This window comes from Choloepus didactylus, chromosome 18, assembly GCF_015220235.1.
Source record: "Choloepus didactylus isolate mChoDid1 chromosome 18, mChoDid1.pri, whole genome shotgun sequence".
NCBI classification, from domain to species: domain Eukaryota; kingdom Metazoa; phylum Chordata; class Mammalia; order Pilosa; family Megalonychidae; genus Choloepus; species Choloepus didactylus.
The window spans coordinates 2,503,077-2,529,694 of NC_051324.1; the positions used below are offsets into that span (position 1 = coordinate 2,503,077).

Genomic DNA, 26,618 nt, shown 5'->3' on the forward strand with positions numbered 1-26,618 from the left:
TTGAAGGAGAGCTTTGCTGGATAAAGTATTCTTGGCTGGAAATTCCTCTCATTCAGAATTTTAAATATATCGTGCCACTGCCTTCTTGCCTCCATGGTGGCTGCTGAGTAGTCACTACTTAGTCTTATGCTGTTTCCTTTGTATGTGGTGAATTGCTTTTCTCTTGCTGCTTTCAGAACTTGCTCCTTCTCTTCTGTGTTTGACAGTGTGATCAGTATATGTCTCGGAGTGGGTTTTTTTGGATTTATTCTATTTGGAGTTCGCTGAGCATTTATGATTTGTGTATTTATGTTGTTTAGAAGATTTGGGAAGTTTTCCCCAACAATTTCTTTGAATACTCTTCCTAGACCTTTACCCTTTTCTTCCCCTTCTGGGACACCAATGAGTCTTATATTCGGACGCTTCATATTATCTATCATATCCCTGAGGTCCATTTCGAGTTTTTCAATTTTTTTTCCCCATTCTTTCTTTTATGCTTTCATTTTCCATTCTGTCATCTTCCAGGTCACTGATTCGTTGTTCAACTTCCTCTAGTCTTGTACTATGAGTGTCCAGAATCTTTTTAATTTGGTCAACAGTTTCTTTAATTTCCATAAGATCATCCATTTTTTTATTTAGTCTTGCAATGTCTTCTTTATGCTCTTCTAGGGTCTTCTTGATTTCCTTCATATCCCGTACTAGGGTCTCATTGTTCATCTTTAGTTCTTTGAGTAGCTGCTCTAGGTGTGTCTCTTCTGGTCTTTTGATTTGGGTGCTTGGGCTTGGGTTATCCATATCGTCTGGTTTTTTCATATGCTTTATAATTTTCTGTTGTTTTTGGCCTCGTGGCATTTGCTGTCCTTGATAGGGTTCTTTTAGGGTTTGTAGACCAGTTGAAGTCCTTATCTCTAATTTATCAGATCTACAGCTTCGTGGAGTACACTTTCTCTAACTAACCAGCAGGTGGCGTCCACGAGCCACCTGTTCTCCACAAGCCAGATCTCCCCTGCTTAGCCTTTTTGGTGAGTGGGGGAGTGAGTCTTGTGGGGCCCAATTGGTGTCCCAAGCTTGCGTGTGTAGTTGGTGTTGCCTGCCCTGTATGTGGGGCGTGTTTCTGGGCAGTCGGGGAGGGGGGGTGGCCCTAACTATCAAATCTCCCTGATGATCCTAGAGTTTTAAAGCTACTGCAATAGTCTAATCCTTCAGTTCAGTCCTGCCACAGTTTGTCTCTGCCACTGACCCACAAGTCTTTGGTATTGGCGTATGGCTCCTGAGACTTGCAAGTGGGCCCCTCTTCCAGGCTGTGCACCCCGGGTCCTCTGTTGAGGGATGACTGTGCTATGTCACAGGTGAGTGCCGTCCCCCCAGGGCAGTTCTGGGCTGCTGGGCTGTGTTGGGAGGCTCCCAGTCTGCTCAAATGATGGCTGAATGGGGCTCTGTTAATTCACACTGCTCCCCCTTCCCAGCTCTGGGACATTCAGCTGAGGTTGCAGGGAAGGCTAATGTCCACGCCCAGTTTTGTGGTGTGTGCCTGTTATTTGAAGCACTTCCGTCACACTGGGTTGTCTGGGGCAGCTCTGGGCTATGGGGCTGGCGATGGGCAGGAGTGTTTCCTGTCCACCAGGATGGTGGCTGTGAGCGGACACCCCCCTTTTCTTGGGAAGTTGTGTTGTTTAGTGAATTTTCTCAGCCACTGGATTATTGCCTTTTGTCTCAGAGCTCTCTTATTTCTGCTCTTGACTTGACGTGCCCAAATTTCAATTCTTTGAAGCTTTCTGTATTGAGCTTCTTAGAGTAATTGTTTTAGAAAAAGCAAAAAGGATTTAAAAAAAAAAAACAAAAAAAACGGCCCTCCTCAGAGATCTAATGGGTTATTGAAATGCTAATAGACAAAGCAAGCAGGGCCATTAAGGAAAGGTGCCCTGGGCAGAGAGATCAGCCTTGCTTCGGGATTTGCATATGCGCCTCAAGGCCTGATCTCCGCCCTTCCCCTTTCTGTGTTCACCAGAACTCCAAAAATCCTCTGCTTTTACTTTGGAGCTTCTCGTGTTGTTTTCCTTCTATGCCCGTCTCCTCTCTGCTGGGCTGGCTGCTCTCAGAGTCTCTGGTGTCTGGCCTCAGTCTATCTATGGTTGGAGTTTGAATCAGTAGAATGAGTTTCCGATGAGAGCAGCCACTGCAATTCTCCCTTCTCCTTCCTGGAGCTGACAGCCCCTCCTCCCCCGGGACTGAGCCTGGCAGGGAGGGGCGCGGGTCCCCTGGCCGCAAAAACTTACAGATTTCGCTGATCTCAGCAGTTCCACGTTTTCATGAGTGTTGTATGAAGTATGCCCAAAGACAGATTGCTCTGTGGTGTCCAGTCCACGCAGTTCCTGGCTTTTTACCTACTTTCCTGGAGGAGTAACTAAAACATACAGCTCACCAGTCTGCCATCTTGCCCCGCCTCTCTGTTCATTCTTAAATCTTGAGTGCCTAGTAGAATATTTGAACAGGGTGTCCTAAGCTCTTCATCTAGCAGATATGGAATTTTACAGTTAACAGACTCAGAGTATAAAAATACAATTTTATTTCTCCAAACTTGGACTTCACCTAGCTCTCTGGCTATGATTTTTCCAGTAAAGGCAGTGGAGGATTTGCATCTCCCATTGGGGATGGAGATGTCCAGCCCATGGTCATTGGCATCTGTCCATGTAGGCTTCCTTGGTGGTTGGCACCATCCTGTGTGTCTGTGCCAAATCCTCCATGTCCCTCTCCTCTCTGTTGGTCCCTTTGGGCCTTTGTCTTCCTGGCCATGGGTCTGTGCTCAGCCACTTCACGGCTTTTCCCCTGGCTGCCTTGGTCTGCTGAGGGCCAAGCCTCTTTGGGAGGTTTGCACTCTGGGGAGGAGCAATGAAGAAAGTCTGTGGGACTTTTGATGAGTGGCTTTTCCATTTCTGCAAAGAAGGCTGTTGGAATTTTGATTGAGATTGCAAAAATTGCTTTGGGTAGAATTGACATCTTAACAATACTTAGTCTTCCAATCCATGAACATGGAATGTCCTTCCATGTATTTAGGTCTTCTTTGATTTCTTTTAGCAATATTGTAGTTTTCTGTGTCCAAGTCCTTTACATCCTTGGTTAGATTTATTCCTAGATATTTGATTCTTTTAGTTGCTATTTTAAATGGATGTTTTTCTTGATTTCTTCTTCAGATTGTTCATTACTAGTGTATAGAAATACTACTGATTTTTGCATGATCTTATACCATACCACTTTGCTAAATTTGTTTTTTAGTTCCAGTAGTTTTGTTGTGGATTTCTCAGACTTCTCTGTATATATAGGATTGTGTCATCTGCAGAAGTTTCACTTCTTCCTTTCCAGTTTGGATGCCTTTTCTTTCTTTCTCTTGCCTAATTGCTCTAGCTGGAACTTCCAGTACAAAGTTGAATAACAGTAGTGACAGTGGGCATCCTTGTCCTGTTCCAGATGTCAGGGAGAGCTTTCAGCTCTCACCATTGAATATGATGTTAGCTGTGGGTTTTCTATGTATGCCCTTTATCTTGTTGAGAAAGTTTTCTTCTATTCCTAGTTGTCTAAGTGATTTTTATTTTTTTTAATTTATTTTTTTTATCAAGAAGGGGTGCTGTATTTTGTCAAATGCCTTATCTGCATCAATTGAGATGATCATGTGTTTTTTTTCCTTTGTTCTGTTAGTGTGGTCTATTACAATACTTGATTTTCTTATGTTGAACTACTCTTGCATACCTGAGATAAATCCCACTTGATCATGGTGTATAATTCTTTTGATGTGCTGTTGGATTTGGTTTGCTAGTATTTTTTTTAAGGATTTTTGGATTTCTATTCATAGTGGATATGGGCCTGTAGTTTTCTTTTCTTGTAACATCTTTATCTGGCTTTGGTATGAGGGTGATTTTGGACTCAGAGAATGACTTTTTTAGAAGAGTTTGAACAGGATTGGTGTCAGTTATTCTTGGAATGTTTGGTAAAATTTCCCTGTGAAGCCATTTGGTCCAGGGTTTTTCTTTGTTGGGAGGTTTTTGATGACTGATTCAACTTCTTTAGTGGTTCTGGTTTGTTAAGATCTTCTGTTTCTTCTTCAGTCAGTGTAGATAGTTTGTGTGTTTCTAGGAATTTGTCCGTTTCATCCAGGTTATCTAATTTGTTGGTGTACAGAGTTGTTCATAGTTTCCTCTTACAGTCCTTTTTATTTCTGTGGGGTTGGTAGTAATGTCCCCCTTTTCATTTCTGATTTTAGTTAGGTGTATCATCTCTCTTTTTTCTTTGTCAATTTAGCTTTGGTCTTTTCAAAGAGCCAACTTTTAGTTTTTTTGATTCTTTTGTTTTTTTTTTTCTATTTCATTTATCTCTGCTCTAATATTTATTTCCTTCCTTCTGCTCACTTTGGGTTTAGTTTGTTCTCCTCTTTCTTGATTCTCCAGCTTCGAGGTTAGGTCTCTGCTTTGAGACCTTTCTTCTTTTTGAATATGAGCATTAAGAGCTACATGTAAATTTTCCTCTCAGCACTGCCTTCGTGCACCACATAAGTTTTGGCATGTTATGTTTTCATTTTCATTCACCTCAAGATATTTCCTAAAATCTCATGATTTCTTCTTTGACTCATTGGTTATTTAAGAGTATGTCATTTAATTTCCACACATTTGTGAATTTTCCTTTTCTCCCCTGTTAATGATTTTTGCAACAGAGATTGATTTTCTGACAGATACTTTTGGGAGGTTTCTAAGTTGTCCCCCGTCACTGTTCAGATAACACTTTCGGGTAACACTTTTCTACTATTTGTTGACTTTGACCCCATTTTTCTATGATTTATTTGACAAGCACTATTTAGTGCTTATTCTTTACCTGGCACCCTGCAAGCTGCTGAGTGAGAGAGCAGTGGACAATAGTTTTTGTCTTCATGGAGCTAATGTTTTGCATGTATGTTTTTTCCCTGTACCATAGCCAGTCTGTACTTTGCAGCGCATTTTTCTGTTTCTCCTTTTTCTTTTTTATTGTTTCAGATCCATAAACTATTTTAAATTTATATCTCTATTTCAAATTACTTTATTCTCTAATCTAAAGATGCAATAACAATTATGGCATTAATCCTTGTGCATAAGGACTTAAAAATTTGTTTTAAAAATTTCTGATACAATACAAAAATACACTCCTATAAAAATCCAAATATAGAAATATAGAGAGTAAAGTATGAAAAGTCCAACTGTCTCCTGAGTCAAACATGAACCAGTAGATGAAAGTGCCTATTTTCTTCATTTTTGCTAACGTTGTCATCTTTAAAAAATAAATTAGTTCATGGGATGGGTTTTTAAATATCTTATTGCTTCAGTTCATGTTTGTTCGATACCAGAAAGGTTAAGTGTCTTTTCATATGTTGGTTAGCCATTCGTATTTTTCCTTTTGAGAATTTTTTGTAACTTTTGCTTTTTTTCTTTCTGTTGAACTGTTTCTTCTTGAGTTAATTTTGGTAATCTGTGTTTTCCTAGAAAATTATCTGTTTTGCCTAGTTTACAAAGCCACATATGTGATTATGTCCTCTCTCTTGTTTCTAATTTGAATACCTTAGTTTTTTTTTCCTTGCTTAGATTTGCCAGGGGTTCCTTCTGTTGTACTAGTCCTTTCAAAAGACCAGCTTTTGGTTTTGTGAATCTTCAAGACCATTTTTGGTGTTTTCTGTTTTATTAATTTCTGCCCAATTCTTTATTCCCTTTTTCTTTCTACTTTCTGGGGGTTTGGGGAAGACCTTTCCTGTGTGTAGAGGGGAAGGTGGGAACACAGTTTCAGAGGTAGTTGGGATTGGAACATAATTGTTGACATCATTGTCTCCTCCTCCACCATCACAAACCCCCACCTCATATCGGTAACGAATGAGGGTTGGGAATCAGACAGCTGGAGACCAGACCACGAGCTTCCATAACGGTAAGGCGGAGTTGGAGAAAGAAGCTGTGAGCACAGCCAGGCACTTCCTCTTTGAATTAGACTTAACCAGGAAATGCGTAGACTGAATGCTGTGGGAGGTTCAGTAAGATGCCAGGGGGAGATGAATCAGTCAGTCGCTCAGAGGCACCCTGGGTCTAGCTGCCTGAGGGGGAGTTAAGTCTTTCGAATTCCGTTTGGAGACCCAGATCAGAAACCGAGAAGAATGAGGAAGTTGGCAGTCCCTGGTTGGCAGCTGACCAAGCAGAGGCAGCAACCAGGGATCCAGGAAGGAGATGATGTTGGGGTTCAGACTGGGCAGGGAGGCATATGGGACCGGGAGGGGAGGGAGGAAAGGTGAAAGAGGGATGGCTCATGGGGCTTCAGCTTAGCATGTGAGGGTCGGAGGGAGGGTGGCAGTGGAGTGGCCGGAGGTCAGATACCGGAATTTCAGATCCAGTCTTGATGGCAGCAGAGTATGGTGGATGGGCTCCTTCCCAAGTATGATGGAATTTGTGGGGTCTGAAGCTGAGTCATTCTACAGCTCCCTGGGGCTCTTGTTCTTTTCCCAAATTAGTTTAACATCTGCTTTGCAATCAAAGAGGAGCTGCTTTCCTGGCTAATTAAATTCAAATATATGCATAGCCTTACTGTATCCTTGCTGCAGCCAGGAAGGGAAGGGGTGCAGGTGGTGAGTGTGGAATCCTTTTCAGCAGGGGCTCAGTGTGGGGTGGGGATAGGAAAGGGCAGCAGGGAGCATCCGGTCCCCAGGGCCAGAGCCAGCTCGTCTCTACGTGACATCTCAGGGTTCTTATAAGCGTATGAGTTCATCTTCTGTTTTTGAACAGTAAAGTTTATTTATTTATTTATTTATTTATTTATTTATTTATTTTTTAGTAAAGTTTATTTTTACAGCAATTTTAGGTTTACAGAAAAATTGCACAGAAAGTACAAAGAGTTTTCATATATCCTTCTCTCCCTCCATCCCCCTACACGAAGTTTCTCCTATTTTAACATCTTGCATTAATGTTGTACATTTGTTACAGCTGATGAACCAATATTGATACATTGTGAGTAACTAAAGCCCATGGTATCCATTAGGGCTCATCCTGGGTATAGGGTCCCAGGGGTTTTGACCCACTCATAATGTCTTCCAGCGGTATTTCTTTTTTATTCTTTTCAAATAATGGAAGTATGTATATTTTTCCCATAATTAAAAAAATATAAATATGCTGTAATTAGCCACTGCCTGTACTTCCAGGTCCTTTCTTCAATGGGCCTCAATTCCTTTTCTTTTTTTTTTTTAATGTAGTTTTACTGAGATGTATTTACACACCATACAGTCCATTGAACATAGACAAGAATCAGTGGCTCGTAGTATCACACATAGTTGTACATTCATCACCACAGTCAATTTTAGAACATTTTCATTACTCCAAAAAAATAAAAAAACACACACCAAAAAAATGTAGAAAAGAAAGCCCAAAACATCCCATGCCCCTTACCTGCCTCTATTATTGACCCCTGGTATTGGTGTGGTACATTTGTTACTGTTGATGAAAGAATCTCAATTCCTTTCCAAATAACATGCTCTTGTTCTGGAAGCCAGTTAGCGTTTCATCATTCTTTCTCTTTAAATAACATTCGAAGACAAATCCCAGAGGGATAAGTTTGTGAACCCAGGGAACATGGAATAAAGTAAATTCACTATAATTTCACCTCCACAACCAAGCACAGCAGTCAGCTCAGCCACCAGCCAACAGTACCTTTTTAAGTGAAAATGTATCAGCCTATTATAACTTGGAAGCCCACAGACTTCTTCCTAGCTGTGCATTTGCAGAACGAAGGCTTGTGTTTTTTATTTTCTTAAGGAGGATGCAGTTTACCTTGTCTCTTAGCTCCTGAGCGGGACAACTTCACTGAACACCCCTTACCAGTGTGCTCTTTCCCTCTGTAATTATTTCTCTGGATGTAATTTCTTACAGTGAAATTTTATGCTTTAGAACTAAATTAAAAGGTCATCAAAAGAGATAACTTGGTTAACCAAGCAGCCAATTTCATCTTAGTAGAAATGAGTGCTGGTAAGCAGGTTTATAGATATTTCAAGGAAGAGAAAAATATTTCCATACTGCATGCTTATGTCAAAATGTCAGATTTTATCTAATATATTGGTATGTTGATTATGACCTGCTAATTTCTATTTATATTCATTTCCTGGCAGTGAATACTGGCTAGATGAAACTTAGAAACCCATAAAGATTTTTGCTTTTTTTTTGTTTTTGCCCCTGGGAGTGTGCACTTTGACCCTGCATCCTAACAGATCCTTTTCAGCACCCCTCTGCTAATTCAGGAGCTTCCAGGACTCTCAATCTGACAGTCTTTGCAGAAATTGGCCAAACATCTGTTTGCAGCTCATTCGGAGTCACTTGCATCTTTTCACTTTGTCCTAGTTATTTTTAGGGTTGATAAATTTATTTTCTAAGAGCAAAACAGCACATTTTTAGGCGTTGATTTTTGGCTGAGGTTTAGGAAATTCTGTTCCGTGGAGGGCTGGCGGGCTTCCCGCCGAGGCGGTCCTGAACGGAGCCTGCACGGAGGAGGGTCGACCCTGGCTGGAGCTCGCCCACCCGGCCCCGCCCAGCCTCCAGGCAGGCAGACACCTCACGCGTGCTGTCCTTGGCCAGCTTACTGTGCTTTCGGAGAATCTGGGAATAGAGACTTCATGCCCCGCAGAAGCAGGCTTGCCTAGGGCTCAATTGTTTCCACAACTAAGAAAGCTTTCCTTGTTGAATTGAACTTACTTTCTGCAATATAAGCCATGAAGCTACAAATACAGCCTGACGCTGTCAGGATGCTTAATTTTAAGTTGTTATGCTTCAGTGGGATTTTAAAGATTATAAAATTGTTACGATTCACTGTTGAGAGTATAGAAAATTGAAAAAGAATATCAAGAAAATTAAAATTTCCCATAATCCTGCTACCCAGAGATAACCATTCTTATGATGTAGATTTTTCTCCAGTCTCTTTCTAGGCCTAAATGCAGATGTGGGCTCCTACTGAATACACCTTTTAAAACCTGTATTTTCCACTTGTTTCAGTTTGCTAAAGCTACTGGAATGCCATATACCAGAAATGGACCAGCTTTTACAATGGGGGGTTATTAGTTCACAAATTTCTAATTCTAAGGCCATGAAACTGTCCCAGTTAAGGCATCAACAGGACGATACCTTCTCTGAAGAAAGGCTGCTGTCACACGGGAAGGCACATGGCTGGCGTCTGCTGGTCCTTTGCTCCTGGGTTTTGTTGCTTTCAGCCCTTGGTTGCAGTGGCCTCCTCGCTGAGCTTCTGAGAAAAGTCTTTAAGCTCGCTCTCTCCAAACTTCTCTGGGTGTTTCTCTCTGAGTTCTCTCAGTTTTTCTGTATTTTATTCTCATAAAGAGCTACAGTAAAGGATTAAGACCTTCCTTGAATGGGCTGGACCAATCTCAATTGAAACAACCTAACCAAAAGTTTCCAAACATGATGGGTCTGTACCCATAGGAATTGATTGAAAGGAACATGGTGTTTTCTGGGGTACATAACAGCATCAAACCAGCACACCACTTAATATAGTATCACTGTTCCATATCATCAAATATTCTATAGTATCCCCCTTTAAAATTGAGATATAATTCACTTACCCTAAAATTCAGACTTTTGAAGTATACAATGGAGTTATATTTTTTTTGTATATTCACAGAATTGCACAACAATCACTGCTATCAAATTCCAGAACATTTCCATCACCCAAAAAGAAAACCTGGAGTCACTAACAATACCTTACCGTTCGCCCTCCTCCTTTACCTCCTGACAACCACTCATCCACTTTTCTTCTCTATGGATTTGCCTATTATGGCCATTTCGTATGAATGAGTCATAGAATATGTGGCCTTTTGTGTCTGGCTACTTTCCCTTAGCATAATGTTTTTGGGGTTCATCTGTGTTGTAGCAGGTATCACCACTTTGTTCCTTTTTATGAGGAATAGAAAGGGATTATTTTTTTCCTTTGTTGTATTATATTATTCTGTGACTGAATAATATTCCATTGTATGAATATACCACATTGTGTTTATGCATTCATTAGTTGATGAGCATTTGGGCTTTTTCCACTTTTAGCTATTCTGAATAATGAATATTCATTTACAAGTTTGTGTTTGAACTTCTGTTTTCAGTTCTTTTGGGTTTGTACCTAGGAATGGAGTTGCTGAGTCATATGGTAACTCTGTGTTTAACTTTTTGAGGAACTGCCAAACTTTCTCCCATTGTTGCTACAGTATTTCACATTCCCATGAGCACAGTATGAGGGTTCCAATTTTTCCACATTCTGGCCAGCTCTTGTTATTATCTGTCTTATTGGTTATAGCCATCCTAGAAGGTATGAAATGGTATTTTATTGTGGTTTTGATTTGCATTTCTCTAATGACGATGTTGAGCATCTTTTCATTGCTTATTGGCTATTTGTATATCTTCTTTGGAGAAATGTCTGTTCAGATCCTTTGCTCATTTTTCAGTTGGGCTTTTTGTCTTTTTATTGTGGAGTTGTAAGAGCTCTTTATATCTTCTGAACTAGACCCTTATTAGATATAGGATTTGTAGATATTTTCTCCTATTCTGTGGGTTGTCTTTTCACTTTCTTGATGATGTCCTTTAACGCCCAAAAGTTTTTAATTTTTGTGACATTGAACCTGTCTTGTTTTTCTTTAGTTGTTTGTGCTTTTTGTGTCATATGTAAGAAACCATTGCATTATGCAGGGTCATGAAGTTTTACCCCTATGTTTTCTTCTAAGAGAGGCTGAGTTTTTACATTTTCTTACATTTTCAGGTAATTTTTGTATATGGTGTAAGTTGTGGTCCTTCTTCCTTCTTTTGCATGTGGAGATCCAGTTGTCCTGGCACCACTTGTTGAAAAGATGATTCTTTCCTCCATTGAATTGGCTTGGCATTCTTGTTGAAATCAGTTGATGGAAAATGTAAGGGTTTATTTCTGGACTCTTAATTTTATTCCATTGACTTATACATCTGTTCTTATGCCAATACCACACTGTCTCAATTACCATAGCTTTGTAATATGTTTTAAAATCAGGAAGTTAAAGTTCTCCAACTTTGTTCTTTTTCAAAATTGTTTTGGTTATTCTAAGTCCTTTACATTTCCATATGAACTTGAGGTTGTTTGTCCATATCTGCAAAACAGGAAGGCTTTTCACTTATTTAGGTCTTTTTTAATTTCTTTCAACAGTGTTTGATAGTTTTCAGTGTAAACATCTTTCAACTCCATGGTTAAATTTATTCCTTGGTATTTTATTCCTTTGGATACTATTGTAAATGAAATTGTGTTTAATGCTGGTGTATAGAAACACAATTGATTTTTTGTATATTCGTCTTCTCTCCTGCAACCTTGCTGAGTTCATTTATTAACTCTAATAGTTCTTTTTTGGGTCTTTAGAATTTTCTTCATACAAGAGCATGTAATCTGCTAATAGCAATAGTTTTACCTTTTCCTTATAAATACAGAGGCCTTTTCTTTCCTGTCTAGTTGTCCTGGCTACAGCCTATAGCACAATGTTGAATTGAAGTGATGAGAGCAGAAACATCCTTATCTTGTTCCTGTTCTTAGGGGAATACTTTCAGTTATTTTTTTATTTTTTATTTTTTTTATCATTAAGTAGGCTGATAGTTGTGGGTTTTTTATAGATGCCCTTTATCAGGTTGAGCAAGTTCCTTCTGTTCCTAGTTGGTAAAGTGTTTTCATCATGATTCAGGTGTTGGATTTTGTCAAATGCTTTTTCTGCATTTATGGAGATGATCATATTGTTTTGTCCTTTATTTTATTAATATGGTTTATTACATTTGATTGCTTTTTGTACGGTGAGCCAAACTTGAATTCCTGGGATAAATCCCACTTTGTTATGGTGTTTAGTTTTTTTTGTATGTTGCTGGATTTGGTTTGGTGGTATTTTATTGAGGACTTTTGCAGCTGTATTCAAAGGGCTGTTGGTATAGTATCACTTTTAATGGCTGCATAACATGCAATTATGTGGATACACCATAATCTAACCAGTTTTTTTGTTGCTAGACACTTAGTTATTTCCTTTTATTGTCATTGTTGTCATTATAATCAAGGATAGGCTAAGCAATCTTGTATACACACTTTGTATTCACTAATGATTATTTTCATGGGATACATGTCTACAGGTGGAATTACCAAACCAAAGGTATGCATAGACGTTTGTCTCCTCTTGTCACTGGCATTTGCAAATTTGTTTATACTATTTTTCTTATTTGCAGAGGTTTTTAATTTTCAAGTAGTTATATTGTTTTATTCTTTATGTATTCTGCTTTTTCCTTATGTATTCTTTATGTATGAGGTGAAATGCCTCAGAGAGGCATTTCTTACCTTTTTCAGATGTATAAACTCCTATGGTTTTGTCTAGTTCTTATAATGCTTCTTTTTTCTCCATTTAAATCTTTATTGCTTCAGAGTTCATTTGGGTACATGGTGTTGGTGAGGTAGGATATATATATGCAGATGATTTACTCAGTTTTTCTAATACTGTTTTAAAAAAAATTCTTTTTCTTCAGATTAAAAAATGCCATCTTTGTCATAATCTAAACTCTTATTTTGGGTCTTTATTGTGATGCATTGGTCTTCTTTCCACTCTTGAACTATACTGTTATAATTATTTTACTTTTCTGGTCTATTTTAATATCTGATAGCACACATTCCTTTCATTATTTTTTTTTCAAGAATTTTTTTCTAAAGAGCAGAATCAATTATTCTACCAGATGAACTTTAGGATAATTTTATCAATAATTTTCTTCACTCTTAATTTTATAAGAATTTTATTGAAATTGTGACAAATTTATAATATTACTTATGGAGATTGAATATCTAATTGGAAGAAATGATTTTTTTCTGCTAGTCGTCTTTTTTTGTCATTCTGTAAAGTATAGATTTTTTTGGGTCAGTGAAATTTTCTTAGATTTATTCATAGTTGTGAGATATATATATATATATATATACATATTTTGCTGTTGTAGGTAGGATTGTTTTAGCATGTAATAATTGTATTATTTTATTACACAATTTAGTAAATACTCATTTTAGAAAAGTTAAAAGATACAATATGCATTTAAAAAATAAATTACCCACAATCCTAGCGATAACCACTGTTAAAATTTCATATCTATCCTTCTATTAATAGATTTGTACTCTAATTGGGGAAGTAAGACATGACCACATGAAAAGCTTAATAATCCAAGGAGGTAGTGATGACTAGCTGGTACTTTCTGTCTGCTCAACTTCTTCCTTTCAGGAGCTGCTCTCCTCCTAAGGCCCCCTCCCCTGCCCCCAGGTGGACATGATACTTGAGCTTCATCTCCAGGGAGGGTCTCACTTCATTTGAGATCTTGAGAGCTAAAGACCCTGGTCCTCAAGCTGCTGGGAAAGGCTTTCCCCTCCCGAGATCCCCTGTGTTGGAATGAAGCTACTTTAGGAAAGTAGAGTTGGGAGGTGGATTAAAAACACAGATTCCCGATGTCATCATTCGGACTTCTAGATCCAGCTGGCCTAAAGCCGGCTTGAACTCACCCCTAGGCTTTCCAGTTAATCGAGGCCATACATTCGCTGTTTTGCTTCAGCACGTTGGCGTTGGATCTCCGCCACTTGCGAATGACTTCCTGTGTCTCTACCTGGCAGCGTGTGCTGGAGGAAAGCCCAGGTGAGTTGGGTCCTTGCGTGCCTCTGGCCCCTGGAGGGTCAAGGTGGCTCAGCAAAAACAGGTCCAATGCGTTGCACCTCTTGCCTTCTCCAAGGTGATGAGGGAGGGCCCCCAAAACAGCCTTTGCAGGGTGGGACCTGGTTGTAACACCCCTGGCAGGGCAAGGCCAGCTCCGAGCTGCCTGACCACAGCTCCAGGCTGGGCTCTGTCCATTAGAGCCACAGCGTCTGGTGACAGGGCTGGATTAGAGTGGGCGTGAGGGTTTCTTGGTTACTGATGTGCTGCAAACTCATGCCACCTGCCGTGTAGGAGCTCCCTGCCGTGTAAGAGCTGGTAGACTGCTTTTCATACCTCTTATCAGTAAAATAGCAGTTAAAATCCGGTCTATGCAAAATGTTAGAAGTTAGTGGATCTGGATATCTGGGGAGAGGGGCAGCACTTGGTATGTGGGAGTTCTCTGGATGGATTTTGTATTTTTGTAACTGTCCTGCAAGTTTAAAATTATTTCAAAATAAAAAGTTGCATGCAAGCTGCTCTCAAATTTTCAGAATATAGATGATGTGGCAAAGGTGGCAAAATGTAAAATTGGTGGATCTAGGTATCTGGGTGGGTAAGGGTATGTTGGGGTTCTCTGTATGGGGTTTTGTATTATTTTTGCAACATCCTCTAATTTTGAAATTATTTCAAAATAAAAAGTTTTTTTTAGGAAGTTTGAAAACAAATCCAGCCTATTGCAGCGGCTGAGCTTGGCCCAGCCCTGCTGATTAGAGTTCTTGGTGAGTGTAGATATTATACTTGTACTTGCTTACTGCCGCACACATTCATCTATTTTTTTCTGCATGTTGCACTGGTTCCTTGTTGCAGTCGATCCCATTGTGGTTGCGGCTTGTAGGTCATCAAGAGTGGCAGGGCGTGTGGCCCTCAGGTGCTGTGAGGGTCCTCGTACAATTTTGGAGGCCTCTGAATTCAAAATTGGGTATGAAAACATTTGTTTAGAATGAAAAAAAAGATTGCAATAACTTATTAGAGAGTGGAGCTTCAGATGCCTGTGTTCGAGACCCTTTGTGTCAGATCACCAGAACCGCCTTTGAAATGCCTCCTGCCTGTAAACTGCCCCCCACCCCCAACCTGGAACCTCCAACTCGCAGCGACCCCCCACACTTCCTGCCACCGTGAAGCTTCAGGACAAACCCACCTCTGAAGAACAGAGTGGATTTTTATATATATATATATATCTCAGGGAGCAATCAGAGAAACTACTCAGCCTAGCTTTTTACATTTTAAGAGGTGCAAATTAAGGGTACCTAGTAGGATAGAAATATGGTGTGTGTGACTGTGTGAATGTGAGTGTATGTGTGTGTGCATGTGTGTGTATGCTTGTAAATGTGTGTATGTGCATGTGTGTGTGCTTGTATATGTGTGCATGTGCTTGTATATGTGTGTATGTGTGCATGTTTGTGTGTGTGCATGTGCATGTGTGTATGCACTTGTATATGTGTGTATGTGCATGTGTTGTGTGCTTGTATATGTGTGTATGTGCATGTGTGTGTGTGCTTGTATATGTGTGCATGTGTGTGTGCTTGTATATGTGTGTATGTGCATGTTGTGTGTGTGTGCATGTGCATGACTGCGTGACTGGGTATGTGTGTGTGCATATCTGAGTGTGACTATGCATGTAGTGTGCGAGTGTGTGCACATGTATTAGTGTGTGTGTATGTGTGCATTGTGTTTGTGGGTGTGTGCATATGTATGCATGTGTGCGTGTGACTCTGTGTGCGTGGGTGTATGTGTTGTGCATCTGCATGAGTGCATGACTGCATGTAAGTTTGCAAGTGGGTGTGTGTATGCATATGCACGAGTGTGTGCTTGTGTGTATATGTGTGTGAGTTTGTGCATATGCATGTGTGTGTATGTGCATGAGTGTGTGTGTATGTGTGCAAGTGGGTATGTGTGTGCATATGCATGTGTGCTTGTGTGTGACTGCATGTACTTGTAGAAGTGGGTGTGCGTGTGTGAGACTGTGTGTGCATGTGCATGAGTGTGCGTGTCAGAGAGAGACCGCCACAAGCTCTGACGAGCAGAGCCCACCTGCTTCCGTGAACGCAGCGTTGCTCAAGCGCTCGCTGCCCGCCTGGAGTGTGGTTTTCCTCCCTGGCTGGCACCAGCCCCAGAGCAGCCGGTGGACTTGCTGATCGAGGTCAGCAACCCCGGAGCCACAGCCAAGGGAGGGGTCTTGCAGTGAGTACAGAGTGGGTTTTATTCAAGGTGGGGCTGGAGGAGCCGCGGAGGCGGCTGTCCCTGGGAGAAGAGAGAAGCTCCTCACATGCTCAGTGCGTGCTGATACCAACCAGCGCTCCTACGTTCTTTGTGGTTAGTGGACTGGATAAGTTAGTGCCCCATGCATGCTTCTCTGGGCTAAAAATAGGTTCGAAACCCATTTCCTGGCATCTTGGGGAAAAAACAATGTTTTCTTGCTGGTTGTCAATTGTTTCATCTTGCAAAGTAAGGATTATTAATACTGACTTCAAGGTAATGTACTAAGCTCTTTTGGAAAAGAAACGCTCCATGGGCACTGATTGCCAGCAGCAGGGAGATCTGTTTTCACAATCGGGGGCAACAGGGCTGCCTCTGTCATAACGTTCGTCGAGGTGGGAAGTCCAAGAACCCGCAGAGAGAGCCACCCACTTCCTGTTCTCAGCCCACGGAAGGCTCTAGAACTGGGTCTCCTTGGAGCCCCTTTTGCGGAGGGACCAATGACGTCCAAGGGGCTCAGCAGCTGGGCCCTGCCCTGGGCTGCTGTTTGAAATGAGGCACTTCTGTGGCCCGGATGGCAGAATTTCAAAGCGGCAGTATCAAAGCGAGAGGCTTTTCTGGGAAGTTCTTCGTATTATAGGATTTCTGTTTAGATAGTAATTTTCTCCCTGAAGGGCTTCCAGATTCTTTAAAATGTCTCCTAAGCCCTCTATTTTCTGGAAATTAAGTTTTTGGTTTTTATTTCCTATTTCCACTGAGTCTGGTCTCTTTTAGAATAAAATATTTAGCTCAGTCACACAGGAAGTTCATATTGTAAGTTTGCTCAAGAAATGTGATTTTTCCTCCCTTCTCATTAGGATGCAAAGAAAAAGACATATTTGCTGCTTCTACTGAGGAACTCGCAAAAATGTTTCAGTGAGGAAGACTCATTTATTCCTTTACAGCTCACTCCACAGTCTATATTTTATGAGGATCTTGTTGACAGTGAATCTTTAACTTCCTTAAATCCTTCCTTTGTCCAGTGAGTTTACATTTGCGTGTTTTCTAAGCAGGAGAAACCCGCAAAAGTCGAGGGAAGACAAAACAAACCAGAGTAAGCTTTCATTTGGAAACCTGGAATTTTGAATAAACCACTGCACGGGAAGGATCTTTTTTCCTTGTTGCAACTTTATGTTAAAATATGTTTAAAAAATTTTTAATGATAAAAATGTTTTTCAAAACTTTTTATTGTGGTAATGTATATGCAACTCAGAATTTCCCATTTTAACCAGTTTCAGGTGTACCATTTCGGGTTATTAATTACATTCACAATATTGTGCTACAGTCACCACCATCCATTACCCAAAACTTTTTAGAACTTCAAACAGAAGCTTCACCCATTAAGCATTAACTTCCTGTTCCCTTCAACCCCACCCTGTCCCCTGGTAGCCTATGATTACTATCTGTCTCTGTGAATTTGCTTGTTCTAGGTATTTCATATAAGCGAGATCATACAATATTTGTCTTTTTGCATCAGGTGTATTTCACTCAACATGATGTCTTCTAGGTTCATCCGTGTTGTTGCATGTGTCAGAACGTCATTCCTTTTTACAGCTGAATAATATTCTGTCGTGTGACTATACCACATTCTGTTTATCCATTCATCTGTCAGTAGACACCTGGGTTGCTTCCACCTTTTGGTCTTTGTGAATAATGCTGCTATGAACGTTGGTGACAGGTTTCTGTTTAAGTCTCTGCTTTCAATTCCTTTGGTAAAAGAAACCTTTTTGAGTGCTTACTCGGTGATAAGTACAACAGTCAAAGTCTTTACAGGTGTTGGTTAATTCTCACGATAGTCCTCTGAGGTAGTGACATTTGAGGTCTTCATCGTATAGGTGAGGAAACGGAGGCACAGAGAGGTTACGTGACTTGGCCAGTGTCGGAAAGCAGGTGGAGGGTGCAGCCAAGGCTGGGATCCAGGGCTCTCGCAGCCCACGCTCTGGATATAACATTTCAGTAAGTCTGGAAATTAGAGAAACTAGTGATTCAGCCCTCGTTTCAGTTTGCTAAAGCTGCAGGAATGCAAAATACCAGAAATGAATTGGCTTTCACAGTGGGGGTTCATTAGCCCACAAATTTACATCTCTAGGGCCATGAAAGTGTCCCAGTTAAGGCATCAAGAGGTATACGCCGTCTCAGAGTGAAGGCTGATGGTGTCCAGGGTCCCTCTGTCACATGGGAAGGCACATGGTGACGTCTGCTGGTTCTTCTCTCCAGGTTTAGCTTCTGGTCTCTGTGGCTTTCTCCAAAATGTCTCTGGGCTTCTATCTTAGCTTCTCTCTCTTAGCTTCTCTCAGCCTCTCCTGGGGACAAAACTCTGGATTTCATATCTTAGCTTCTCTGAGCTCTCTCCAAAATGTTTCTACCTTTTAATCCTCTCATGGAGGATGCCAGTAAAGATGATTAAGACCCACTTTGAATAGGCAGGGCTATATCTCCATGGACACAATCTAATCAGAAGGTCCCACCCACAGTGGGTCTGCCCCCACAAGAGTGGATTAAAAGAATGTGGCTTTTCTGGGGTACATAATAGATTCAAACCAGCACAGTGCCATACCCTAAAACTCCTGTTAACAATTCTGTTTCGTTCTACTTAGACAGCTAGGATTATTTGTCATTATGTAGCGTCATAATTATTTTTGATGGTTGATGGTGTTTAATGTTGCAGTAAGTGATTGTTTTATGAATTATTTAACTATTCTCTGTTCTTGAAAATTTAAGTGGCTTTCCTTTTTTTTTTTTTTTTCTAGTATAAACACTACTTCAGTAAATATTGTTGTCCATATACCTTTTCCCATGTGTTTGGATTATTTTTGTAGAATAGATTCTCAGAAGGGGGATAACTGGTCAGAAGGGACATGGACATTTTAATAGTGCTGGGTTTGCATTGCTTAATTACTTTCCGTCCACACTATATCGGGGAGTACCAGTTTCACTTCGTCCATTCCACTAATGAACAGTATCGTGAAAAAAAAAAAATAGGTGAAAAAGAACACCTTTAAAACTTTTGTATATTTTAATATAGTTAGTCTGGCTATTTTTTTCACATGCTTGTTTGCAAGTTATAGTTTCTGTTTTGTTCATTTATCTGTTCAAGATATTCATGCTTTTCTTGCTAATTTGTATGGGTTTTTAATAAGATTTACCATATTTTTGTCAGCTCTTTTCCCAGTCTATTGTTTATCTTTTTAAAATGAGCTTTTTAAAAACTTATGGCCACTTTTTTACATACTCTGTTATCCTCTTTTAATAGATTTATTTCCTTCTATTGGATTTAAGCTGGCTTTACAAAAATAATGCTAACCAGTTTCTCCACTATCGCTTATGACAATCTGTATATTCTCTAATATTTTTAATTTCTTCTTTGTTTTACCTTCAAGTACCCTATGTGATATGACTTCTCTGGATTATCTGTCTTATTTATAGGAGCTGTCTATTTTTTGTGCCATTCTGATGTTGTGTTAATTTCTGTTGCTTTAATAAATTGCTTTAATAATAGGTAGGGAGAATGGGTTGTGAGAAATAATGAGTCAAAATAGTATATTGGTTAAGAGCACAGGCTCTGGGGCAGACTGCTCAGTCTCAGTCTCTGTAAAACATAAATAATAATAGTGTCTACTCCATATAGTTGTTGGGGTGAGAAAATAAATGCTAAATATTTTTTTAAAGAGTATTGAAAAAGTATTCGATGTATATAGTAGAGACAGCAAATATGCATAGATATGTACTATATAAAAAATGCAATATGTATATATATACATAAAATTTGTATAAGTCAAATTTGTCATTCTTTTCCTTTATGTCTTAAGACGGAGAAGGTTGTCGTAAAGGGAAAGAATAACACATTGGACTAGATAATACATTATAAAAGCCTATACGTTAAAGGACGGACAAGTGACAGAGAGAAATATATGCAGCAGACATACCACAAAGACTTCCTATCTGCAATAAATGAAGAATTCCTACCAATCAGTTAGAAGAAGACCCAACAGAAAAATGTGAAAGGATGTAAACAGGCAATTCACGGAAGAAATGTAGATGACCAAGAAGCCCATAACATTCAGCCTCAGCAGGAATCAGGGGAATGCAAATACAAAAACTGAATGTGTCCGGTTGAATCATGAACCCCAACAAATGCATGTTCCTAACCCTGACCTGTGTTCCTGTGGGTGGGAGCCCATTGTAAATAGACCTTTCTGAATTTTCCACTTTTAGTTAAGCTGTGGCAAATGGAACTAGGGTGGATTTGATCTGGTTTACTGGAGGCCTTATCAGGAGAACTGGGACATCACAGAAGCCAGAAAGGAGAAGACGTCGCCACGTGAAGGAGGCAGAGATAAGCCAAGGAACCCCAAGGATTGTCAGCAGCCAGCACCAGGGTGCTACAGGCTTTTGTGGAGAAAGCAAGCCTTGCCAATACCTGGATTTTGGACTTCTAACTTCAAAACAGTGAGCCAGTACATTCTCTCTTGCTAAGCCAAAGCCAGTTTCTGGCATCTGTCACAAACGAAGACAGTTTTAGTACCGGAGAGTGGGGTGCTGCTAAGATAAATACCTAAAAATGTGGAAGCAGTTATGGAATTGGGTAACGGGTAGAGAGACTGGATGTATTTTAGGTGCCTGGTAGAAAAACTCTGGATTGCTTTGAAGAGACTGTTGGTAGAAACAGGGATGTTAGAGGTGCTTCCAGTGAGGCCTTGGGAGAAAATGAGGACTGTGTTATTGGAATCTGCAGGAAAGGCGATCCTTGGTTTAAAGCGGCAGAGAACTTGGTGAAACCGTGTCCCGATGGTGGATGGAAGGCAGAACTTGCAAGCGATTAACTGGGATAGTTAGCAGAGGAGATGTCCAAGTAAGTGTCGGAGGTGCAGCCTGGCTTCTCTTTTCAGCTTGTAGTGAAGCGAGAGAGGACAGGGATAAACTGAGAACTGAACTCTTACACACAGGAACCAGCAATTGAGGATTTGGAAAATTCTTGGCCTGTCCAGATGGTGCGCTCTGAGGTTTGGGCCAGAGGTGGCTTTAAAGCCCTCTCCGAGCTTCTGGGCCTCCCTGGAACGTGGCTCCAAACGAGGGTGTCACTGAACAGCCCTTTGCTAACGAGGGTGTGGCGGCACTTGGATCCAGGGACATTTCAGTGGGAGTTGGAAAATCTTTTTCTCTGGTGGTTTAGAGCCCCTGGAACTGCACGCAAAGTTTCTTGAGAATTTCGTAGGAGCAGCAGCACTGCCGGCCTGGACGGGAAGGGATGGAGAAGGGAAAGACTGAAGGAAGGCTGACTTCAAGGGCAGAGCTGCCACCTCAATGCTTTAGAGGTGTGGGTGGACCTGGGTGCTGCCCCAGCCTGTGAAGAGGGGCCTGCTGCTCCACCAGGCCCTGAGGACAGAGTGTGCATCCACAGGAGCCGACGGGCGTGTTGCCCTGCTGGGATTCGGACTTGCTGGGGCCTGTGACCCCTGGTTTCCTCCCCGTTTCTCCCTCCTGGAACGGGGTGTCCATCCCATGCCTGTCCCCGTTTGTAGTCTGGAGGCAGGGGCTTGTGTTCTGGGTTTCACAGGCCACAGACAGCGAGGCCGTCTGCCCAGGGTGGACCAGAACCGTAGCAGATTCTGACGGGACTTTGCCCTTAGAGTTGTGGCTGAGATGGTTGAAGGCTTTCAGGATGCTGTGAGGGAGTGGATGTATTCTGCTTGTGGGATGAACGTCTTTTTGGGGTTTCAAAGGGTGCACTATGGCAGGGTACATGATGTACCCCAACAAACACAGGTGCCTACTCTTCATCCACATTCCTGCAGGTATGAACTCACTGTAAATAGAACCTTTTGAGATTATTTTTAGTTAAATTGTGGGAAACCAAACCACGGAGTCCTTAATCCAGATTACTGGAGGCCTTATAAAGAGAAGCTGGAGGTACCGAAGAGAGAAAGGAGAGGACCTCGCCATGTGATGGAGGCAGAGATGGGAGCCAAGAATTGCCAGCAGCCAGCACCAGCATATTACTGTTTTGGGGGAGAAAGCGGACTTTGCTGATATCTGCATTTTGGACTTCTTCTAGCCTCAAAATGGTGAGCCAGTGCATTTCTGCTGTTAAGCCAAAACCAGTTTGGTGGTATTTGCAGTAGCAGCTCTGGCCAACTAAGACACTAATGAAATATCATTTTCCATATAACTTCTTGGCCAAAATTGAAAACATAAATAGTATCCAGTGTCAAAGACAACAGTGGGCACTGGAAATCACAACTGATAGGAACAAAAATCAATTAAGCCCTTTTGAATGGCAATTTTACAGAATTTCTCAAGTTCAAAAGATGCGTACCTTCAATATGTCTTAGAAAAATACTGTACATGTTCTCAAGTAGATGAATACAGTCTAATCATATTTGGGTTAAAAACTATTATTTATCTTAAAAAACCTGAACTGTACATTTTTATTTGTATGTATATAAAAATTCATTTTTAAAAGTCCTGCATATGGGGCTCCCCTGGGGAGCTGGGGGAAAATGCGGAGGTGTTGGGCTTTCTCACCTGGATTGTTGCTGATGCTCTCACAAAGGTTGAGCACTGGTGGTTTGATGTGCCGATCCCTCTATCCTGGGGCTTGCTCTTATGAAACTCATTACTGCAAAGGAGAGACTAAACCTGCTTACACTTGTGCCTGAGAGTCTCCCCCCGAGTGCCTCTTTGTTGCTCAGATGTGATCCCCCCTCTCTCTAACTAAGCCACCTTGGCAGGTGATCTCACTGCCCTCCCCGCTACGTGGGACCTGACTCCCAGGGGTGTAAATCTCCCTGGCAACGCAGGATATGACTCCCAGGGATGAATCTGGACTTGGCATCCTGGGATTGAGAACATCTTCTTGATGAAGAGGGGGATGCAAAATGAAACGAAAGAAAGTTTCACTGACTGAGAGATTTCAAATGGAGTCGAGAGGTCACTCTGGTGGACATTCTTACACACTATATAGATAACCCTTTCCAGGTTTTAATGCATTGGAATAGCTAGAAGTAAATACCTGAAACTGTCAAATTCCAACCCAGTAGCCTTGACTCCTGAAGACGATTTTATAGCAATGTAGCTTACAAGGAGTGACTGTGATTGTGAAAACCCTGTGGATCACACTCCCTTTGTCCAGTGTATGGATGGATGAGTAGAAAAATGGGGACAAAAACTAAATGAAAAATAGGGTGGGATGGGAGGAATGATTTGGGAGTTCTTTTTTACTTTTATTTTTTATTCTTATTCTTTCTGATGTGAGGAAAATGTTCAAAACTAGACTGGGGAGCTGATTGTATACTTTGAAGGATTGTATGTTATGTGAATATATTTCAATAAAATTACATTAAAAAAGAAAAGTCCCGCATATGAAATATCAGCTGTTTCCTCTATCACCCCTGGACAGGGAAGTGGAATTAGGGGAGGCCACGTTGACCTTTTGCTACATGTACTTCTGTGTTTCAGTTTTTCTCGAGTCTGTATTTGTGTGCTTTTTATGTAAAAATCAATCAATAAACAGATATTTCTCCTGGCTGGCAGGAGAGAAAGTTCTAGGGAGCTGGATCCTGAGGGTAGAGCTCGGGGTTGAGAAAGTCCATGACTGGTTGTAGGAAAGAGTGAGCATTTGGGTGATGGCATCCCTTACAGGCTTCAGCTTATGATTTAGGAGAAGTAGTGAGAATTGTGCTGAGAAAACCCCACTGAGAGGCAAGAGGAAGCGTAGCTTTACCGGTGAGCACTGCCTGCTCCCAAGCCCTGTCCCTGACTCACTGTGACTCACAGACCTCAGGACTCAGCGTGCCAGCCACCCAGCCCCTCGCCTCCGTCCTTAGCCTGGGTTCCTCCTCTGTCTTACAGAGCCATCTTCCGGAGTTCATCCGCCATTCACCCTGCAGGCTGCTCACACCTGGTACCAGCCCGGGCGGCGTGCTGGGTGCTGGGAGACGATGGTGGGCAGGATGGAGATTTACCTGCCCTAGTGGGACCCGACACCAGTGGGGAGAATGGACAGTACACGTGCTGATGCAGCGGTCACTGCCGTGGGCTCCAGGTGGGGGGCTGTGTGGAGGCTCACTGGGGAGAGCTCCTTTAGATGGGTGGTCTAGAGAGGCATCGAAGCGTAGACCGTTTCCGGAAGAGCCCGCCTGGGAGCCCGGCATCCTCTCTGTGGCTCTCTCCCTTGGCCCTATGTCCATCAGTCCTGAACTGCTGTTGATCGGTCACTCCAGTCGTGCATCCGTGTCCCCTTCTCTTGGCCGCTATCTCCGTTTCTTCGTCCCTTTCACAGGGCTCAGTTTCTTACGTTGAGTCATGTAAGCCCTGATTTCAGGTTTTGTGATAGCCGACTGCCTTAGTGACATTACGTTTCCTGAAATTGACTTGCACTGTCGCTTCTTTTAAAAGGAAACCTCTGTTGAACTCCTGTAAGCCACAGTCACTGAAGATCAAATCACTCGGAACTTAAAGATTAAAATAAAACACTGTCAGAACGGAAGGTGAAACACGGCAGCCTTGTCCGTAAGGCTGCTCACAAAGCTCGGATCCCCAAGCGATGCTTGTTTATATTGGAGGAAGGAAATGGACTGGCTCTAGATATTTCGTTAGCAGAAAATGATTCTATTGGCTGTGAATTCAGGAAGGACACTGTGAGAAAGTGATGAGATAAAGAGGAAGGGACAGCAGGACATGTGTTTATTTTGTGCATTTATGAGAGTGTGGTAAACTGGGAACACGGGTAGGAGCCAGGAGCCAGGGAAACAGAGGGTCCCTCTGAGAGAGAGCTATGGGGACCACACCTGGTTGCTACAGTAACCAGCCTCCTAGAAGAGTCACAGGTGCCTGGAGTCCATGGCAGCTGGGACGGAGCGAGCAGCCTGGCTGGCGGCACCTTGGGGCATTGGGAGAGGAGCTGGGGAGGGTTTCAGCCTAGATAAAGGATGAGATCCCAAGGGGATGTCTTGGCTGTGAATAACAGCCCTGGTCCCGAGCCTGGAGCCCTGGGAACCTCTCAGGTCCCCAGAGCCTCCCGGGACCTGCTGCAGCTTCAGGTAGCCACCAGTGAGGTCTGAGCTGAAGTCAGCCAGGGGTGTCAGGGGTCCTTGTGGGTCCCCTGGGCTCCCTGGGAGCCCTTGCAGTAGGCAGGGCTCAAGCGCTGGGGGGTTGCGGTTGCAGCTCCTTCTCCCGGGGCAGCAGCTTTCGGGACGCAGCCTGGGCTGCGGAGCCATTCGGCATCTCTTTGGCCATCAGCCAGGAGGCTGGGCCCCCCGGAGGGCTGGGACGGGAGACGGGTGGTCCGCAGGGGCTCTCCTCACGGCACTGCTCTCCAGCCTGGGTCGGAACCCTCCTGGCTCTGGCAGCCACAAGCTGGCCTGTCCACCTGCTGTCCCACCTCCTCCTTCCTGGTGGTGTTCTCCCCGCCGTCTCACCTGGTTGACGCCTTCAAATCCTGAATGTGTCACCTGAAGGAAAGAGCCCTCAGGGAACTTACAGGCTGTCCTCCCTGACCTGGTGATGCCCCCTAGGATAAGCTCTTCACACCCAGGGCCCTCCTGGAGAGCGTTTCTCAGAGTAGAAATCTTCTATGTCCGTGGCTATTGTATCCTCTCCTGCCCTGGCCATGAACTCCACGTGGGGAGAGTCCGTGCTTGTTTCTGCTCCTTCCTGTGTCCTGGGGCCTCCCCCAGTGCCTGGGACCCAGGAAGGGCTCCAGAGATACCTGTGGAGCCAATGAACAGACGAAGCAGCCCCCAGCCTTCTGATAAGAATAAACCAGTGAGTTCCTGTCATCCTCTTGGGTGAGACTTCTGCCTTCTTGATGCAGCGAAGTGCGGGGAAAGCAGGGCCGAGGGGCCTGGACGAGGTCCAGGAGGTGGGGGGTTCGGGCTGCGTGCATAAGCCACGGGGATGGACTTGGATTGTATGCCAAGGGATTTGGGGAACCACTGCAGGATTCCCAGCAAAGGAGCGACACGATTGGATTACATTTTAAAAGGATTGCTCTGGTGACTGTGAAGAGATTAGAGAGAGAAGGCTTGTTGGGGGTGCTTCGGGGGAGCAGCGGGATAAGGATGCGAGGAAGGAGGGAGAGCGACAAAGGGGCTGTTGAGGTGGGAGCTGTGAGGCGGTGAGATCTGGGATAAGTTCTGGAAGTAGAGCTGATGGACCAGGGTCATTCGGGCTTCCAGGGTCCTAGTATTTGTCTCTCTCTCTCATCAAGCTCTTAACTTTCATGAAGGAGGCAAAGTTGCGGTTGTGAGTCTCTCACATGAAAATAAATATATAACTTGTAAAATAACAAACCAGGGGTCTTATCACCGGCCCCCTGCTTCCAGCGCGTCTCCTTGCAGCCTCTCTCCCTTGTGGGGGCTGCTGCAGGCTCCCAGGGGCTCTCCTGGCTTCCCTCGGGATGGTCCTGGGTGGCAACTAGAAACAAGAATGGCACACTCTGACTTACAGAGTTAAGTCTAAACTCCTTTAACTGGGCTCTCTGGACCTCCCACAATCTGCTTCCAACCCAATTTCCAACTACTTCCCATAATGCGGACCACCCATTTGCCAAACTAAACCACGCCACTAAGCACACCCTGTAATTGCACATTGCTGTACATCCCGAGTCCAGCCCAAATTCTACTTTTCCCTAAAGCACCTCCCATTCTCACTCCTTGCA

The 26,618-nt window shown here is 42.6% G+C and overlaps 1 protein-coding gene across 2 annotated transcripts in view; it reads left to right on the forward strand.

Annotated features, from left to right (window-relative positions):
• SPECC1 (sperm antigen with calponin homology and coiled-coil domains 1) overlaps positions 1-26,618 on the forward strand; it is a 293,600-nt gene that overhangs the window by 25,138 nt on the left and 241,844 nt on the right. Inside the window, exon 1 of one of the 2 annotated variants that reach the window (XM_037810363.1) lies at positions 13,504-13,666. The exons of the other annotated variant lie outside the window; for it this stretch is intronic. The gene's annotated coding sequence lies outside the window, so the exon portion shown is untranslated. Of the gene's footprint in view, positions 1-13,503; positions 13,667-26,618 lie in introns of those variants that run through there. 2 annotated transcript variants of the gene reach the window in all.